The sequence below is a fragment of the Saccoglossus kowalevskii genome, chromosome 1, assembly GCF_978046115.1.
Source record: "Saccoglossus kowalevskii chromosome 1, keSacKowa6.1, whole genome shotgun sequence".
NCBI classification, from domain to species: Eukaryota; Metazoa; Hemichordata; class Enteropneusta; family Harrimaniidae; genus Saccoglossus; species Saccoglossus kowalevskii.
The window spans coordinates 14,088,935-14,102,104 of record NC_140641.1 but is presented as its reverse complement, the minus strand read 5'-3'; the positions used below and the strand labels follow the sequence as shown (position 1 = coordinate 14,102,104).

Genomic DNA, 13,170 nt, shown 5'->3' with positions numbered 1-13,170 from the left:
TATTTTTCTATTGCAATGTCAATTTCTTGCGATTACTCGGAACATGAAGCTGTAACCACAGACTGTCTATGTTCTGTAGCTAAATCCTGGTATAAGTACCGGTTAGGCAGGCTTGAACTATGTATTTGAAGTCAGCTGAGAGGTAAATCCAATCCAATAGATTTCTCATTGTTTGGTAACTATTTGCTGCAAATGCAACAAAAATCAATATAAAAATATTACCCACACAGCATTCTACAGGTTACTTGTTTTACTTTGAATTTGATTTTGTTTTTTAATTCCGCCCTACATACATCTGATCCGACGCCTATGTAAGTCCCGTTCAAATCTCGCGTAAGTAACAGCCAATCACAGCCCCCCTTTTATACAGGCTATCGGTTGCTTACATTTCAGTGTAGCGATACTCTACGGGCAATCTTTCTGTACATCATATTTTGCCCACTTGAATAAACCATTAAGAGAAAATTGCTAGTATATTTTTATTCACAAAAGAAATTCCACAGCATTTTATAATTTTTGTCATTACATTGAATATTTTGTTCACTTCCAACAAATGTGTAAACTTCCTGATACATCTTCGCCAGCCAAGGTTAGTTTATTCAGTCATCGCTTCAATTTTACATCAAACACTGAGCATAATTATCTAGAATGGAAGCAAAGAAATAAGTAAATCGTAATGATTAGAACACTGTAAACAGCTATAGTAAACAATGCAAACTGATTTTAAATTGTATAATGGTCACCGGCCCACGGCATCGACGCAGAAAATTGGAGCAAAAAAACGATGTGTTCCAAATAAAAAATATTTTATTCCAGTCCAAATCAGCTCAATTACTTTAATAAACTTGAAGAGTTATTGTATAATGTGCAAAATGTTGATACATTTTGACGAATATTTACAGCTACGGCTTCAATACCGTGGACGATCATGATTTTGGCCCGATCGTCAACAAAACATCACCTGTCTCCGGGGCAAGCGACTGGAAAAAAACACCGGTGTTCGGTCGAACCGGTGGAAACAAAATCGTCACTCCCAGAATAACTATGCAAAATAACGATCTAAACTCGAACCATTCGAGCCACAATATAAACATAAAAAAATGACTTTCGTTGCATTTGACAATGATAAACTTACCGAGAAGCCGTGTTTTTCTCTCGGCCGCTAACGTCGGCATAATCCGCTATTTTATTTGAGTGTGTTTGCCACCTGACTCGGTGACGTCATCATGTGCGCTATAGAAGAAGGTCTGTGATTCGTTGACTAAAATCGTCGATAGTGGGTCTCGTTGAAATCACGTTACATAGGCATCGGGTCAGATGTATGTAGAGCGGAATTAAAAAAAAAAAATCAAAATCAAAGTAAAATAATAAAATAAAAAGGCATTAATAACAAAAGTAATAAAAAATAAAATTAAAATAAGTTTATAGCCAAAATAAGTAAAGCCCGTACACTACATAAGATTTTAATCAGATTGACCGCATGCTCAGACAGGGAATGTATGTGCTTCGTTAGTAATATTATTAACACTCTAAAAATGTGTAATAATAATATTTGTATTATACCATATGATGTAATAGGTTGTTTCCTAAATAACGTGATGATATACTTTCTTGAAGAAATCACAAACGAAGATTAAATCTCCGTTAATTTTCAAAAGCTTGTTTTCGAAATATAAAGTTCAAATACCTAGAAAGTATTATATGCGCATGACCAGTTATTCTTTAGTGGGCCGCCGTGCGGAACCATAAGCAAATATTCCCAAATGTTATTTGTGTTTTCTTCTTTAGATTTACTAAAGGACTTACAACGATGTACTGGTGTTATGTTAGTGGTGGGGGGAAATCATCAGTATGATACGCGTACACATAAACTATCATCAGAATATTGACTCATTCAAGTTTCACATGTGGTCTACAGTTGTCGCGAATAATTTTTACAGTAAACCGTTCTGGGTGGATAGTAGTTGATTACAAGGCACTTCTTGTCTAGTAACCGTAATCTTTGGCGAAAAATCACGTTTTAAACTCAAAGTAAATTACGTGCAATTAAGTGCCTGTGGTCCAACACTGCAAGCTGGTCTCATGAAATTAACGAAACTCTCTGGGCAAAAATCATGTCACATGATTGGATGGGATACCCTATAGTTAACATAACGATGTTAATTACTCATCTAACTAGTTTCAGTTTCGCGCAGTACTCATTTTTTAAAATAACATTTTTTGTTTGTTTACTTAGTAGTCACGTGACTGCCATTGAATTGTATCAACAATGACCCAGCATTTTAGGAAGTGTGAAGAGTTTTAATAATATATATAGTTTACTATATTTATAATTCTTATATGAAAATATCATATTATAATTATAACATCCCTGTTAAGTCTACTACATCTTTAACGATAACACTATTGATAGCTCAACATAAAGTAGAATAATGTATTATCAAACATCCATTGCACTCATAAAACCCTATCGACATTCCATACATTTAGTCGCGCATACATACTATAACCTTGTTATAACGAACACTTTGAGCTTTAAGCTTGATATAGTCAAGTCGTCACTATAATGAAGTACACAATACGCTTGGTTTGTCGTGAGCATCATGAAACATGCCATGTGTTCTTTACATCAGTGAAAATTCTTTTATAAAGGTGTTTATTATAACGAGGTTACAGTGTAAGAAGCTCGTTGACCGGATTGGAACTTTTAGATGGGCGCCAAGAAGAGTGTAATTGGACGATATTAACTAAATACGATTGGACAATGAGAAAAAAGCAGAATCCCAATTCTGCACCCAAAGCTCGGTACTAAAACAGTTCTGACAACATTCCTATAAAGCACGGTTACTTCTAGTAACCGTGGACAAAGCCACGTTTTTAACGATGTCTGTTCGTCTTATCTGTGGACACTACTGCGACAGCCATTATTGAAATCATCTCTAAGGATAGTACGACTATAATAGGTGTACATTACGTACACATTCTAACCACTCGACATAGCAAACACTGATACAATTGAACTCACCTGGGAGAAAATTCGAGTCTAGATGCCTCGTAAGGGTTTGGTTTGCGTGAATGGTGACTAAACAACAGAGCTTTATGTTGGCATGAGATGTCTAGGTACCGTGCGTGACAAATAAATCTCGACGAAAAATGTAACCCTCGTACATCACCGAGTTTGAGACGGGTGTTACGTGGTCTGAGTCGGGTAATATTCTATTTTTGTCACAGTTGTTTATTCAGCAGGGCACGTTTTCAAATCGGAGGGTCACTTTATTTTCCATTCACTAAATAGGCGTGCCGCCAAATTGCTTGCGAGGAATGTGAATTGATGACTGTCATAGGCGAAAGTGAGTATACTAGAGTCTTGGAGACAATGGCGTAATTTGAGTAATTTATATCACTCGATCGCATTACTGAAATATATGTTAAACATGCACAATGTCAGGTAAAGTCTTATGGTGTTTTTCTTTCGTTTTTTTCTTCAAAGTTGACAGTCCGTATATGTTTCGCTCTAGAGGATACAAGGTATTACGCCTTATATCCATTTACTCAGTATTCGACGATGGATACAGACAATCTTGACATGAGTTGTCTTAATTATGGAAATTTAAATTATTATTATTATTATTGCGTTTTTGTTCTCCTTTTTTCTACATTATATGAAACTCATTCGCGAGCAAAGATATTCTAATTCTAATACTAGTATTTTTGAAAACATACGTTTTAGTTTAACCTTATAATCTGGAACTTGTGGCGTAAATATGCGTTTCTGGAACCTATTTGGAACTGGTCAGAAGGTAGGGCTATATAACAATTTGGGAGGGTTTTTTGCATTTAAAATAAGGGAACAACATATACAAACAGAATGGAACACTCACAGAAATGTTTCGAAGGCAGGGGAAAGCTTTGCCAAAAAGTATGTAGAAACCAGACCTTTTAAGGAAGTGGGAAAAAATAAATCTAACAAATCTGGGGGGGGGGGATTGTGGCATTCTCTAGCCGGAGGGCAGGTTGCGAACAGCTTCCAATTTCTCCAACTTTCTAGAACGGTTAAATATTTTTCGTGCTGAAAAGGAGTATATTTAAGGTACACATCTCGTTTGGTGCACCCGTTAGATGGCTTACGTAGCAACACACACACACTCACTCATTCAACTGATCCTACAGGTTGTGGTGCATGGCAAGAAACATAGACTGTACAAATTGTGGTTATTTCATCAACTAGAATTCGTTGTCACCGAGAATTATCAAGGTCAGTTGACCGTGCCCCGTTATGTAGCAGTCATGATTTAATACACCACTTGATTTGATTTAATACACCATGCGCACATCATTAGGTCTATACATATATTGTGTTCGACTTACGAGCAACATGCGGTGTATCAATACTTGATTGTTAGTCTCATTTCTTTCACACTTGTATTCACTCGAAAATTCTGATTCCATGGACAATACCATCCATGTACCAGTTTGACATGCTGGTATTTGTTAAGTTGAACTTGAACTCCCACTGTGCTGCAGAGGTCCACTGGGAAGACATAATTACATGTCTGTTGTATTTTGTTTACCTGTGTGAAGTACATAAGTTATTATCAATGTACTGACATATCGCAATCCGGTGGCAGCGCTTTTTAATTTTTTTGCGGAATTATTGTATGAGGTGGTAAACAAATTTCAGATACCGCACTGTGGTCCTCGAGCGTCTAAAAAGTCATATTTGAAAACTTATGGCACACCAGAAATGTTGATTCCTACTTTAATAGTTCGCTGTTTCATGTACTGTTGTGAACAGTGCGTTGTGTTCAGGAACTTTGACTCGCTTGCCCACCTTTATTCATTCAAACAGCCAGTAAAGGTGACGCCTCGCTGCCTTCTTCTCTCCTTCCTCTTTTAAAAATATCACAAACAGTAAAGTTAAGGCGGGGCAGAGTAAACATGTGATCAGCCAATCACTGCAGCCGTTGGCGCGATCACGTGATTCGCAGGGAAGTATCTCACGGTTGAAGTATTGCGAAGCTGTTGCCTCTAAATAATACTGCAACGTCGTGTGAACCAAATAAGTCTACATGGCGTCGTTATGGTAACACTGTCGTGAAGTCTGTTGTTGTGGCAGGTCATTGCGAATTAGAAATGCCGTCACCGTGCATACTAGTATATACCTGTGCGACTGTCGACACACCCTGGGATCTTTATACTCTTTATAGAGTACAACAAATGCGCCCAGAGTTATGTATAGTGTATCATTTACTGTCACAGATCCATTGTAAAATACATACATGACTATTTGTTCAATTTAATTGGGACTGGCAATCGCACAGTGTCACTCACCAAGATTACTCGAAAAGCTATATGCGTGCGCATAATAAAAGGAGGGATGCCCCTTTCACCTTCCGTTAAGATATGCAAAACAGTTATGTCAGTAAATCAAGAGTTTTAAATTTCACATTATGCTAATAGTTAATAGAGAACTATTCTCCCAATATAGAATATAGTTAGTGCACCCAACCTACGACACAATACACGTGTTTTTGTCATTGAAATGTTTGTATTGTATTATCAGTTTACCCAATGCTTAACGTTAAATGGAATCTTACAACAGTGTTATTTATGTCAGCGCAATAAAGTAACATACACTTTAGTGTATCAATTATTTGACTTTATTTTTACCAGTGTCAAACATTTATTACGGAAAACATATACGTTATCTAATGCGTGGCAAAGGTGAAGGTGACCGATTCAAATGTATATTGTATCATATTGAAAACGTTCAGTCCTGATTATACTGCATGAACTATCGACACACATAAACCGCAAACAGATTATTCCAAAGCCATTAAGGCCAGTAGAATAAATATTTAGGTTAATGGGGCACGGCTTATAATGATGTCAATGAACCATTATCTATGTCATCTAAGTCGTTAGGATCTAACCAGAAGAGTAATCGCACGTGATGGCGCCCTTCTTTCAAAGGAGTGTATTCTCATTGCCGATCATGTCGTGTTTGGAGCAACATCCGGTCCACGGCTAGTGCATTTGAACACGTACATCTGTCTACAGTCCCTCTATCATAGTCCCTCTATCATAGAGGGACTGTGATCTGTCCCACATCCGGTATGCGCTGTTTTATTGGCGTTTTCTACAGAGATATTATTTAAATCGTCGAGGACCTTTTTACTCTTCCCTCTTCGTGTTGTTTTTTCCTGATGGAGAGCGAAGGAAAACTTTTCTATTGTATACATTTTGGGTCATCGTCCTGTAATCACCGTTGTCGTAAGAACTGCTGACAGTATTAGACCAGATCTACCATCCCTGTCGTACGTCTCGATGCTAAACTACACAACTAAACTACACTAAGTTAATAAATATTTTCACATGTCAACATTTTTGGGAAAAAAATAATATTCAAGAAAGAAACGAAGATAGCACGAGCGTAAACACTTTGCCATCATTAAAGTTACCTGACTCGTAGGTCACGCGACATTTAATTGTGAAAATTCATGGAATATGAATACTAATTAGGACAGTTTGCACACTTAGAAACAGCTTAAAACGGGGGGGGGGCGCAATTTGGCGCAATGACACTGTGGTAAATAAGTAGTATCTATCTACACTCTGTGTGATTTTCAGAGCGTTTGGTTACGGAAAAATATATTGAAAATTGTCACACTTGTATTCATATGCAGAGTGTGATCTCTGCACATGTATCCATATGCTAAGTGTAATTGCAACAGATAGCTGCACATAAGATTGACTTAGCTACATAACTGTTACAATAATATATTTTGTTATGAACCTTTAGTGAAGGTACAACGAGTTGATAGGGTAGAGTTTTATCTCAACTATTGAAAAGTCAGCCGATGAGGAGTCCGGTCGAGCCCAAAACATCAGCCAAAACGTCTCTAACGACTGAGCAATATCGAATTCTGATGGAGATATTTGCAAACAGGCATTAGAATTGTCATTTGAATATCAGGTGCTATACTTTGAATCATTCACGAGCAAGTGATAAATCGTACAATACATCTTTTATATTTACATTCAAATTAACAATTTAGCGATTTACAGAATCTGGCCATATATATGTTTTATTTTCTCGTGCTGTTCCCAATAATAACGTACGGTAAAAACACTGGGATTCCTGGCTAAGAGTGGTATAAAATATCAAATTGCACATAGGGGTATTAGAACGAGTGCGTCGGGGAGTGGATGTGAATTAATCAGTCAGATCGCCAAAGCCTCATTAACATATCATTTACATATTTATACTTTGAACTTTGTGACGGTTGAGGTCGCCATATTGCAGTTGCGGTAAATTGTTCGTCGTTGAAGTGCGTTCTTTACTTATACAATTGCTACACTCATCAGCGAAAGGTTAAGGATTTAAAACATTGTTCAAAAAGGTAAGCACCATAGTTTTATTGTGGGTAGTTTTTATTGGAAATTATGATCACAATTTTGCGATATTGTAAACTTTTCAGTATGAATGACATTATTCACGACGCTCTGCATCTGCGTAATGAAAGTTTCGTCTGAGTGTTTCGCATATATGTTGATACCGTTAGAAGGTAGCAACATAAAATATAAATGTTATTTTGACTCTGTACGTGTTTTTGTGAATGTCCAATAATCAAATCTCGTTTTACGGCTGGTGTAAAATGCCTCTTTTTCTGCGGTCTTTGCGGGGTTTTCCGGGGTCAAGCATGAAGTGACCTCATTATAATATTTGGCGGGTTTGTCAGATCTAGGTCGCCACATTGCCGGCGTTGCAGTGTCATTTCTTCATTTCGCACAACATTACATTAAAGGGAATTTTGAAATACTAGTATGGTGCAGATAAGGAATTTTATCACAGTTGAAAAAAAAATAGTGTGCATGTGTCAGTTGTGTAACACAACTGTTAATGTTATGGTATGAATACATGTTAACCACAGAATTGTGTCCCCTCAAAAACTTATTCATTTAATTAGGTATACAGTTGTAGAGAACATTGACCTTGCCTATCCATTTGTCATTCTCCCTAATAATACTTGTAATTTAAACCTAAATTCTAATCATTTTCTCTTTTTTTCTTATCTTTCAGAAATCAAGTGCCAGAAGTGGAAATGGGGAATCTTTATTTTATTTGCTTTGGACTGCTATCAGGATTATGTTTTAATGTTATTTTTTTATTTGTGTACCCAATGAAAGCACAATGTTATCGACTTCTCTCAGTTCATACAATAAACTACCTGTTCGTCACAGTGAATTGTATGGTGTGTGGTTTGATATTATTTGGACTATGTTCCTCTTGTTTTTGCCCTTTCTAATATTTGTTTTGCTTCTTGTTTTAATTGTCTTTCTGTTTTCCTTTATGAGTTGTGTTAAACTAGTTGTTAAAATGCTGCATATGTATTTCTTTCCTTGCGATTATTTTGTTTGTCAAAACATGTATCATGATGAGATGCTTCATCATAGGAGGTTGATGTTGAAATTGTTTGGTAATGGTTCAACAGATGAAAAACGTGGATGGGTTGTTGACCCATATATCATGTATGTTGTCTGTTTGGTTACTCTGTTTGTTGTCTTTGGATCATCATATATCCCTGTTAAATATGGCTGGTTGATTGAAGAAATTGTTGTTCTATTCTGTTGTCTACATCACTTGTGCTTTACGATGCCTATTGTAAAAATGGATTATTACAACCTTGATTTCTGTTGGTTATTTAATTCTTTCAACATTTGTCTGCCTGTGGCGGTTTTACGTCAAAAAACAAACTTCATGCCTACTGAAATAAAGAAGGAAAAGTATGGGCCACCAACACATCTAATCAGTAGTTTGCATGCAAAAGATGCAGGAAAAGCACATGTTGATGCTGTTGTAAACAAAGTAATGACAAAACCTATTACTGATGTAATAAAGCACACTGCAAGAAAACAAAATATTGATGTAAACAAAGTGATACCAACAAAAGTTGTAGTGTGCTGCATTGTTTTGATGTTTAGTTGTGTAATATTATTCGTGGGTCATCCTACCCATTTGTTTGTAAGTGTTGGGAACAGACAGGTTCTTGTTAAAAACACACCCGTATTCCCCAGTGCCAGTTATGTCAAAAATAGGTTACAGGAATCTGGTGTTAATGATGGGTCAACACTAATTGCTGATGGTCAGTGACTGCAAGACTCTGATTTGATCTCAGCAGAGTATCAGAACTTGCAATTATTATTCCATGGCAAAGGTGGAGCACATGGCCAGAAAAGTAAATGTCATCCACATACAAATTGCACATCTTGCAAGCACTGTGGTAGGACAGGTGAATCACGATACAATCGTGCAATTGATTGGGCCAGTGATCTCAAAATGTTTTTAATAGAAAATTACAACATTATTATACAACAAATATACGTTTATGAACTCTGCCAAAAAACCTAATTAATAAGCACGGAATTGCAACAAAATCTATTCAGCACATGTATTTATAATATATCAGCTGTGTGCCAAAATTGTCGGGACAGATTCACATCAATAACACAAAACTTCCCTTGTGTGCTCCACACACTGAAGCTGAAAATATTAATCAGCTGCAGATTGGTAATCTGTAAATTGGAAACAGCCAATCCCAAATATTGTTTGATCCCAGTTTTTTGTGTGCTCCCCCTAAAAAATACACTGCTAACACAGATTTGGTAACTTTTCAATTTTTATTATTTATCATTGTTGCACATTTCATGAATGATGTTCTAATCAATATGAAAGTCTTGCCCGTGACCACAATCCCATGAGAATCTGATATTTATACCATTTTACAACATATGTGGAATACTCCCAATTTTTGTGTAAATGTAAAATAAAGTGTGCTGGGAATATTCATTTCTTTCAAGCCATATGACAAGTAAATGTGTTTCACTCGTATATTATACTATAAAGAATGTCCTTTAAAATCTTTTTAAAAATTACAATACAAATTGTTCCTGGCTGTGAATGAAATAGAAATGAATTTTGACATCTAAACACACTGAAATATTCCAAGCAAGAAGTTCAAAAGAAAACTGTCTGAACATAAATACGAATGCAGTTGTAATTTCAGTGCTTTCTGACAGTCAACAAACAATATTAGATCAATATTTTACACAAAAATGTTAGGTTAAATAAATAATACCTCTGACTGTACGTCTTGTATGGCGTTCTATCCTCTATTTGTCCGGGGGTTCTTTCAATTGACCCACGGAAGGTACCGTTAGTACCTTCCATGATTGACCTTATGTATGTGACCTCAAATCCACTTCCGGGTCAGCAAACTGTTCTCAGGTGCGTTTTAATTTAATCCTAGTGTTTCGCACACAGAAAATAATAAAATATTATTTTACTTTTGATGATAATCACACTAGTTATGTACTTGTAAATTTTGAACTGTGTCCGACGTATTGATCACGTCTTCGCAGATGATTGAATTACGGTTTCTGTTGTGACCTTTACGTAGATCTCGAAAAACAGCTTCGCTAGTTGTAATTTCTCTTACCATGTCTAAAAAGTTATAGCCATTTGAAACAAAAAGGTTCAGTTAAGGTTGTCATGTAAAGAGAAAATTTCTGTTTTTGTTCATTTTTCATAAAATAGCACACAGAAAAACATCCTCGCAGATGTCATTTTATCGCAGTTTAAATAGTAACGGACGCGCGCAGAAAGTATTTTCATATGCAAATGAGGCTTTGGCGATCTGACTGAATTACGGGATGTTATCACAAACATTACTGCGGATATGAATAAAGTAATTACAGAAATGTAGGTGTAACATTTGAACTTATATATAGATGATGTGAAAATGTGACGAAGAAAGGAAAGTACAAGTGGTTTTATTGTACAAAATAGTTTCTCCTACGTATTTATACAAACATTGAAAACCTTTATTGTGCAACAATACTCATCAGGTAGTCAATATATACAAGTAACTTGTCGAATCTAGAGATGATTATTACTTGTAAAAATAATATATTTTGTGAAAGAAACCTAAAATCAATGAACCATTTAACATACATTCTAATATAACACACTATGTGAGGATTAGTTTACTGTATTTATTATATTATATTCCTAAGCTTATGAAAAATAAATACAATTGAAAAGGGCCGTTTTGTTTGGTTTTTTTTTGTTTAAATGCCGTACCGAAATGATATTTTGTGTGTGTAAACTGTTGATAGCACAGGCACGGGAATTTAATCGTTTTTGTTTCACTTTATTTTTTTTAGGAATTACATGTATCAATAACAGGACGATTTATTATATTTTGATGTTAAAGTAAATCACACCAGTTATGACAACCATTTAAAAACAAATTAGGAATATAATTTAACTGCGCGTAGACCGACTTGTACTCGAATCATGTTTATTTGCAAACTCCTTGCATATAATCTGCAAGAATATAAATAGAAGCATGTAGATTGTCGCCAATGTCACAGTCACCGTTTTTTATTGGTAAACTGTCATCCAAATTCAGAAGAACATGTAATGTAGGAAAAATCGTTTTCATAAATGTGGTTTGGTGCCCCCGCACATACACAAATTTACATACATCATGGCTTGAAATTATGACATGTACTGAATCTCAACTTTTAAAACTCTGACAATAAAAAAATATTGTTGCATTAAAATTGACAAGGCCGTTGACACGATGTTTATTTTACGATATCCATTTACCTGCTCGATAATTTTGACATCGTTTTAAATTCAGTGTTTAACCTTTTTGGGTGTAGTAATATTAATACCAGTCAAAATCATCAGAAGGCAACTGTCACCCGATTCACGTCCACACACACAACGCGTGCGAGGGCGTGAATCTGATTATGCGTCAATTGCGCACCTGATTGGAATGACAATGACAAAGGAATCGCACAACGATTTGGGAAGAAAAAGAAAGGAGATGGACGGCAGAGGGTGGACTGGAAGGAGAGGACTGGAAGAAGAGACTAGAAGAAGACACGACAAACGAATAGCTCCCCTAGCCCCCTTTTTAGTTATATTGAATAGGTAACTAATAGTAGTAACGGTGATTTATTGATTTTATTTACTAAATGTTGAAACGTCATAATTCGATATACTCACTCTTGCGTAATTGGAGTGTGTGTATATATCCAAAAATACCTTATGTAAGCGAGTTTAATTCCCGAAATTATCCCCACATAGTATTCCCCAATCAGATTCCAAAAAATAACTCATTTATTTGATAGCGACAGTCGACGACAGACCGGTCACACAACTACAGCCACAGGAAGCCAATAACCTGTATGTCTAGACTGTGGGATGGGGGGTCGGGGTCGGCTGGTTGCTGCAGTTTAGCAGCTCTTATTGGCCGCTTAAGCTATTTTGATATTACGTTGCGGCCATAGAGCTGCAGATCGCGTCCATTGAGAACCGCACAGTTCGCCGCCCCGGGATCCCGGGGCGCACGCTATTTTTGATGTTATCGAACGATTTCAATGAAATTCAAAACGAATAAAAGTTATCCTTGCAAACACAAACATCTTAGGTATCTACTGACCGAAAATGAAGGACTATTTCTTCTTGAAAAGTATATATTTCTGTGTATAATTAGACCGAACGTAATTTAATCGATTGAACGACGGATTTCAAGATGACCTCTGTCATGTGTCCTGATCACATGACAATGACGAAGCATGCGCAGTTGACATTTTAACTGAAAATTGAGAATGGCAGGTTTTTGCATTCATTGTGGAGATGAGTTTCAGAAAAAAGTTAAAGGGTATCGCAGGCAATCCATTGCATCTAGACTTAAAACCTCAGAAACTGTTGACAATGCATTAGTGAATGTTCTAAAGCTGAAACCCATTACCCCGTTGGCTTGTTGTCTCTTTCCGCATAATATTGAGGAGCATTGGTGGTAAAATATACATCATACTTTTGCCATACCCTGTTGGTAATATGGCCAATGTGTGTATATTATTTAAAATACAAGTAGTACCTTCTACTTGTTGAGCTTTTAGGTCAAATTTAAAAATATCTTTCAGATTCTGGTCAAAAGACTCAACAATTTTGTCCTTTGTGAATTCCATGCTGTCTGCTGACTGCTCCTGTCACTTGTAACACTCTTTGGCAAGTTACAAGATTATTTTTAGATTTTTCTCAATATATAAATAAAACTGCTTGAAAAAATATTTTTAATAATACATGTACTT

General features: G+C 36.1%; 2 long non-coding RNA genes across 2 annotated transcripts; one reads left to right on the top strand and one right to left on the bottom strand.

Annotated features, from left to right (window-relative positions):
- Nucleotides 1-465: 465 nt before the first annotated feature.
- LOC144352194 (uncharacterized) lies at nt 466-1,319 on the bottom strand. Its single transcript, XR_013420555.2, has 2 exons — nt 1,136-1,319; nt 466-643 (listed from the first exon to the last, which is right to left on the bottom strand). It is a non-coding gene; the product is annotated as an uncharacterized LOC144352194 (long non-coding RNA).
- A 5,949-nt stretch (nt 1,320-7,268) lies between these two features.
- Nucleotides 7,269-8,248, top strand: LOC146750375 (uncharacterized). Its single transcript, XR_014929901.1, has 2 exons — nt 7,269-7,403; nt 8,084-8,248. It is a non-coding gene; the product is annotated as an uncharacterized LOC146750375 (long non-coding RNA).
- The last annotated feature ends 4,922 nt before the right edge of the window (nt 8,249-13,170 follow it).